The following is a 6,000-nucleotide window of genomic DNA, read 5'->3' on the forward strand; positions in this document are numbered from 1 at the left end:
ACAAAGTACAACTTTTACTATGGAAAATAAGATTTTGAAATGTAGCCATTCAAAACGTACCTATTTCCATTCCTAAGGGGTTTTCTTGGAGGCAAGAGAAGTTCATGAAAAAAGTTCCATAACAAAACCAAAACCCCCCACATTTTTTTTTTCTAATTCACAATAAGTATTCCTTCAGTATATATTTTCTAAACGTGATGATGTTTGACTTTGGTTTGGTAGATGTACTTGGTTTACTGGGCTCTGGAACACCACAGAGCATCATCTCCAATGCTTCATTTAGAGAGATGCAGTAGTGTAGAAAGAAGGCTCCAGCTAGACAGACCAACCGCCCCCAGCACCACCTTCCCTTTCCCTCCCCAGCCACTGCAGCCTGAGCATTGGGGCAGGCACATTGCCCATCGCTTGCCAGAAAACTGCAAAGACACAGGACCCAACCAAGCTCAAAAAAGGTTTTGTGTAACTGGGTAACAAGTTAGCTGAAAGGTCACAGACCTTATCTATCAACTAGAACTATTGTTTCCTTTCCAGTAACATAAAACATTTCATTGGGTTATGCGTATATATAACAGAAAGCAAATATTAAATGATTAAGTTGCCTATGTATAATGATGAAGTATGCCTATGTATATATACTTTCCTCATTTTCTTCCATCCCAATTTTGTTTTGATGGCTATATTTCTTTCATTATCCTCAATCCAATTTCTGAAGAACATTAAATAATAACATACTGTTGACACTAAATTGCTAAAAATGACATTGCTGATGTTTCTTTTCTTTTTTTTTTTTTTTTTTTTAATTTTTCTGATCACATTATTTCATTATTTTGAAGCTAATATTCATGTTGTACTCCATCCAAAAAGTCTTTCTCACAGAACTAGCTAATAAAAACTGTTTGGTCATGTAATATTATGGTCCTTGCAACCAACAAGCCTACTTGGTTTGAAAAAGTTAATCAGGGTACCTTAAAACCAGAAATGTCATTGTTATTCAGCTCTGTCATGCAGTGGTGGTATGCTTTACAGCTGACTCTTGTATTGTGCCAGTAGCTGATAATACTAAGGAAGACAGCGCTCAAGTGTCAGACAGTACTGCTTCTAGCATCTGACAGTCAATGTTTTCGTGTAAAATTTCCAGGAAAAACAAAAACTGAAAACCAGTTTCAGAAAACCACTGTCATGTCTAAATTAATGTAAGCAAATATCCAAACACTTCCGCATTTGTCATCTTTTGCCATCCACCAATCTGCCTCCACAATTCTATGAAAACATTTCTCATTTCTTCTTTTGTTAAAAAAAATAAACAAACAAACAAACAAAAAATTGAGTAAGAATTACTTGGGAATAATAGTTTTTGAAACTATACATCTGTGAGAGAAAGGGAGAAAGGCAATGGGTGTAATTTTGCTTACAGTGAAAATAACTGGATATTACAAAACAAGAAGAGTCTCTCGACAAACAGCATACAGTGAGCTCAGAAAGTCTTACTAACACTAACAGATAAAATTGCAATAGAATTGATGGAGGTATTCTGAAAAAACATATTTTTCTCCTCCTTAGTTCCTTTACACTGTCCTCTCCAAGCGAGCTTCTTTACTCAATTATCATAAACCTTCCATACAAAAATTTAGTGTGCTGTTTTCTCAAACATAACCACAATATTCTTCCCATTTTCATTTCCAGAATAATCCCTTTTCCTTTTTAATATTTGTCTACTACAGTGAGGCATTCATTCATAACCAGGCACAACAATGAGCATGATGTAGCACGAGTATGGGTGCAATTAAAGTATGCAGCAATCTAGACACAAACTTGATCATTAATATTCTCTGTTTATTATGGCCACAGTTACAAAGAATTACTCAGATTCCAAAATTATAGTCTAATATCAGGCAAAACAGAGAAAACAGTCATCAGAACAGTTCTTAAAAACAGCAAAAACAGAGCACTTGCTGCATTACATGTTTCAGTGCATGTATGACACGTGAGATTAGTTATTTGCTTTTGCATGTTTTGCATTCCTTATTTCCATAGTCTTCTTCCAAACAGACATGTTGATTCTGGAGATTTACTGATTAAAAAATATATATTAAAAAAAAAAGATAAAGTAGCACCCCCTGTGTTATCCCTACAAAATTAAGAAGAGCTAACTCTTTATTATGGAGAGTTTAAGGTAAGAAGATTTTACAGATGGTGTAACTTTCAGAAGCGCTTCTCTCAGCTGTGAAATGAGATTTTTCTGGAGGGAATGATTCTTTGTTGCCTGAAAACTGTTCCAGCAAGTCCAGGAAAAAATCTGCCTCTGGACTGGTGGGAAACCTGCAGGGCCTTCAAATTCGAAGTGGAGAAAGCCCCAGTGCTTTTAAAGAACAAGATTACCACGAGGAGTGGAAGCAGATCAAGTGCTGAGCTTAGCAAAGTCTAACATGAAAACAGTGAGTAAATTCCAAATGATCCCAACAAAAACAGTGTTTACCCAGATGAACAAAGTTTCATTATGTGATGGGCTCATCCAGTTGCTCAGGCTCAGTGCAAGTGGTATTCTGTGCATCAGTGGCTTCCTAGGGCCTGTCACTGAAACCACAGCAAAACACTCCCTGCTATGGAAGCCACTGTCAAAAATACATACACAATGACTCAGCCTCAATCTCAGTGCTGGCGATACAGATTAGCTAAGAATAGCTACCTCATCTATAGTATGGTTTCTAACATACTAACTGAGGCGATCCCACAGGAAGATTGGCTAAGAAAGGATATTGTAAAGCATGTAATGGATATTTGTTCAGCATGAAGAAATAGATAATATAGCAGAGAAAACATTCACTCATTTATTTTACAATCAAAAAATTCTGTAATGAAGCATTGTACTACAATGAAGACACCTACATGTTCATATGCAGCATTGATTAGAATGCATCAGCTCCTCCATCCCAGACACAACAGGAATGAACATGGAAGAAGAGAAGAACAAAGCTCTCATAATTTATTATGATATAGTGACATTACAAAACACTGGTAAAGAAAATGTTGCATAGCCTAAGACGTCAGCATTCAGTATACTCACAAAGGAAAAACAACAAAGTTGATTTTTCTTGGGTTTACTTACCCAGTGGCCACTTACCCTAAGTAAAGCACAAGATGTGATTCAGGTGTGGTAATAGAGAGCACCTCCTGGCTTAAGTTGCCACCAAGAGCTCCACGTTCCTACCTCTAATTTACTCTAATTTCCCAGCTGCACTACACCTGTGAGCACTGCACAGACTTTGCCTCAGCAGCACACCAAATATAAAGCATCATACTCCATTTATTGAAGTGAATACACTTCAGTCAGCAGTAAAAGCAAACGGCTGGTACCTGTACCATGCAATGAACAACAACAAAAAAATCCATCCTAGTTGATATTCTTTTCCTATACATGTGATCTTTATTAGAAAAAAAAAAAAAAATGTATGAATAACTTCTGCTTTATGTTTATATTTATTTTCATAAGATAGTCTTCCACTATGATTTTAGCATAGGAAAAGTTACAGCACACGTATCTAAACAGCTAAAACATTATATATTTACTTTCCTGTTTGTTTTGATTCACCTTAATTAAACATCTTTAACAGGTTGCAATAAAAATTACGTTGCTCCAAGCTATATACTTTGCTTTTCAGAAGCAGAGCAATAATAAACTGTCAATGCTTTCATCAAAAGTCGCTCCTAAAGAATATGTATACAAATGTTGGCAAGAAAGAAAGAGTACCAGGAGATAAAAAAGGCACACGCACACTGAAGTACATCAATATGCAGTTGTTAATATGCAGTCCAGAATCCCCTTTTCATTTTGAAGTGCCCTTACCCTTGAGCGATCACAAAGAATAGGAGTAACTTGGCAGATGTAACAGTATCAGTAACAAAAGTAATAACAGGAAGATCTTCCTGCCTCTGTTTGAATGACAGTTCACTTACCTGCCTTCTCCTTTTTCCTTTCTCCAGTAACCACAAAATGTATTACATGTTTTGTACTGCGTGATTTGCTTGACTGTAAGTGCACACAGGCAAGAAACAATTTCTCTGATGATATTACATGGAGCAGGCTAAATGCTAGGGTTTTGTGAGTGGTCTGAAACTTAATTTGTGCAGCTTGTGAACCGTGCAGCAGTACACAGCGCAGGCAGCCCTGCGTAACTCCCAGCTGCACTTCCATCTCAATCCCCTGGCTGTGGTTATGTATTCATATGTGCTTTGTCTCCGGGTTAACAATTTTATAAGAAGTTTAGTAAAAGAGCATCTGCTGATGAACCCAAGTCATGCTTACCTTGACAACTTCAGTTAAAAGAATGGGTAAGACCTTTGTTTCAGGTAATTTCCCATGCTTACATTTTTGCTTTGATTTTGAATCCATTTTAATAAGGACTAAAAATTGATCAAAACTAAGAAAAAAGTGCAATATTCAGTATTTCACCTCAGTCACAAACACTTCTGTAACCCAGAAAAAAGATTCTCTGCCTTTGACAGAAGTGAAGTTTGAAACATCTAGCATGTAACGTGTGTGCACATGCACAGATGTGTGTGTGTGTTTAAACAGATTTCATTTGAAGAACGTTTCTCCTTTTATAACTGTTAATTCTGTGATTTCAGTGAGAAATACCAAGTAATTACCTGCATAAAGACAATGAATTATCTGCATAAAGACAATGATCTACTAGTATTTAATTTCTAGGCCTCTTGAACTTGTTAAGATCCTAATCTCAAATAACTTCTCAAAAATTTTTGGAAAGAACATTCATATTACACCATATTACACCTATGTCTCTCAACACCTTTGGATGATCATCTACTATATCAGGTAAGTAATTTGTAGCACACAACAGCAGAAGAATTGATTTCTCCCTCTTTAGGTGTGTATCTTAGAAAGGTATCCAGAAATTCAACTTTCACGATGTTGAATAATGTCAGAATGTCAGCAGATAGCACTGTCACCTACAAGGTACCTTGTAGTAAGTAACCTACAGCTTTCAGACATGAGACTGAGTATTGATATTGTCACAACTAAGAAAAAAAGACATTTACATTTACCAGTCTGATAAAATGGTTATTGGTGTTTGTATTTGGATTATTCTCTTACCTTTTATTCTGGTAATATTGTATTGAACTGCCCTTTTGCAAGTGGGAAGCTGGCATAGGTTGTTCTGGCCGTGAGCAAATATATTGCCTCCACTTCATCCGGCTCTCCCCCACAGTTGGAAACTAAGGTGTCTTCCAGCATACCTTAGTTTCCAACAATCTTCACAATCAGTTCTGTCACAAATTTACTTTTCAGTGACATTTCACTTTCCAAAGAATAGTTCATTTTATGACTGGAGAACTTATCATTTGGACACGAGAAATGTTTCTGAACTTTACTAGTAATGGCCATAATCAGCAGCTGAAAGTCTGCTGAAATCAGATGAAGCTCAGCTGTACCCAGCCATAGCTTAGAGTTGTAGCCAGTGAAGCAAGCAAGAACTTTACTTGTCTCAACAAAGCAAAAAGGGAATAATTTATGAAACTTCACGTTTGGAAAAAGTTATAAGGACCTAGGTCAATGTAGAGAGCCATTAATTTAACAATTAACTGACTGAGAAGATACAATCAGAAGGGATTTATTTTTAAGTATAAGGATTATATATTGACAAAAGACAGGTCAGGTGATAACTAAATAGTACAAAAACACACAACAAATCTACTGATTCCAATTTAAATGCTCGCATATGTATTGAGTGCCATTTAAGTATTTCAAAATGTTCTACATGCTCTTAAAAAAATCATTAAAATCAGGACAACCATTCATGCTTATTACAGCCCATTTTCCTTTAATTCTTTTCTAAATCAGATTTTGTTCATAATTAAAGAGAGATAAAAGCCAAACCAACAAAGCAGGTAAGCTTGTTGCAAAACTTTCTGGGTAGAACTGTTTCTAAAAAGTAAAGATTTGTTACACACACTTCCTGCAGAAGGTCCCATGATGTGCTG

The 6,000-nt window shown here is 36.1% G+C and overlaps 1 long non-coding RNA gene across 2 annotated transcripts in view; it reads right to left on the reverse strand.

Annotated features, from left to right (window-relative positions):
• LOC137860145 (uncharacterized) overlaps window positions 1-5,348 on the reverse strand; it is an 85,451-nt gene extending 80,103 nt beyond the window's left edge. The window contains exon 1 of one of the 2 annotated variants that reach the window (XR_011098749.1): window positions 5,114-5,348. This is a non-coding gene — a long non-coding RNA (uncharacterized lncRNA). Of the gene's footprint in view, window positions 1-3,121; window positions 3,227-5,113 lie in introns of those variants that run through there. The other variant, XR_011098750.1, reaches the window with a different exon arrangement.
• Between the last annotated feature and the right edge of the window lie 652 nt (window positions 5,349-6,000).

Source organism: Anas acuta, chromosome 1, assembly GCF_963932015.1.
Source record: "Anas acuta chromosome 1, bAnaAcu1.1, whole genome shotgun sequence".
In the NCBI taxonomy this organism is placed as follows: domain Eukaryota; kingdom Metazoa; phylum Chordata; class Aves; order Anseriformes; family Anatidae; genus Anas; species Anas acuta.